This window comes from Pseudochaenichthys georgianus, chromosome 18, assembly GCF_902827115.2.
Source record: "Pseudochaenichthys georgianus chromosome 18, fPseGeo1.2, whole genome shotgun sequence".
Classification (NCBI taxonomy): domain Eukaryota; kingdom Metazoa; phylum Chordata; class Actinopteri; order Perciformes; family Channichthyidae; genus Pseudochaenichthys; species Pseudochaenichthys georgianus.
The window spans coordinates 3,122,513-3,123,945 of NC_047520.1; positions in this window are offsets into that span (position 1 = coordinate 3,122,513).

Consider the following 1,433-nt stretch of genomic DNA (forward strand, 5'->3'; position numbering starts at 1 on the left):
GATGTGTGTGTGTGTGTGGGCGGTGAATGTGGCCTATCAGCTCTTGTGCTTTACCCACATGTTGGTTAAACCCCTCCTCCTCAGTGTGGCTCTGAAGGGGAGGAGACAGGAAGTACAGAGTGGAGCTGCTGGCTGTGTCTGAGAGCAGGAGGAAGAGGGAGGGCTCATCACACTCTGTCCGACACAGAGCCTCGGTTACAACCTGCTCTGATCTGAAAAGAGCTTTTAGTTGTAAAATAAGTGGGTAAACTTACAAAATCTGAAGGGGGTTAAATACTTGTTTCCTCCACTGTAAATGTATAACCTCAATGTCTTGAAATATCTGATTGATTTAATAGTTGAATGTACAGTAAGTCGTTTTTTACTGTAAGTACTAGTAGTGGTAGTAGTTGTAGGAGTCTTGTTTGGATACAGTGATATTCTAGGGCTTTTATTTTGAAAAACCGTCTCTCTTCCTTTGCTTCCTTTAAGGATACAGGAAATCTATAGGGCTTTAATTTTGAAAGGGTGTGTGATTTGGCAACACATTCTCACTCCCAACTCGGCCTATGTTGACGTTATGTCAGGGTCCCTGTCGTCCCTTTCCAACGCAAGGGGGGCCCTTTAGCGTTGAGTTTCAACTATTGACTTGCATAGCTCCCTGAACGCTGGTAATAGACGAGTTGGGATCGCGGCGAAATGCTCTCCGCAGATCCATTCTCACAGCGTTATAAACCTTTTTCTTACTCAATATCAAGCCACACTTATTGTGTTTACTTCTTTATTTTAATTGAATAATGTCGGACTTTTGGTGCCGTCAGTTAGGGGGGGAGTAGGGGCTCAGAAAACTGAAATCTGTATTGTTTCATCGTTTTTTCATTCTAATTTTGTATTCTTTTCTATGTTCATGTTAATTTACAAACTCTTCAACTACAACCCTAGTTATATTTAAAAACATTTGAGAAGGCCTCACGAAATACTTTAATGTAAATTAAAATTAAAATGTGAAGGAATGTGTGTATAACAAAATACATCCGTCATAAACAATACCGGAAACAGACGTAGGAAAGATCCTCAGCTCGGTGATTGGATGTTTTAGCCGCAATGCATGCTGGGATTTGGTGTTTATGCGATATGAAATCTGAAAACATTTTTTAAAAATAAAATAATACTTTATTCCGAGTGTGCTTGTTTGTGGCACACATACTTGTGCCACATCCATCATATCAGTCGACTCGTCAAACTGGAGAGAAAAACACTCACTAATGTCCCTCTTCAGTTGCTCCTCAACTTCCTCCGACATCAACTCACACCGCCGTGTAACGGTATTCCGGGACAATTGCACATCCTTAATAGCAGTGATGATGTCCGCCTTATTTTTACTGTCCCCCTAAAGCGCGTCGGCAGCCTCCAGGAATGCTTCTTTCACAACTTCTCCGTCTTTGAAAGACTTC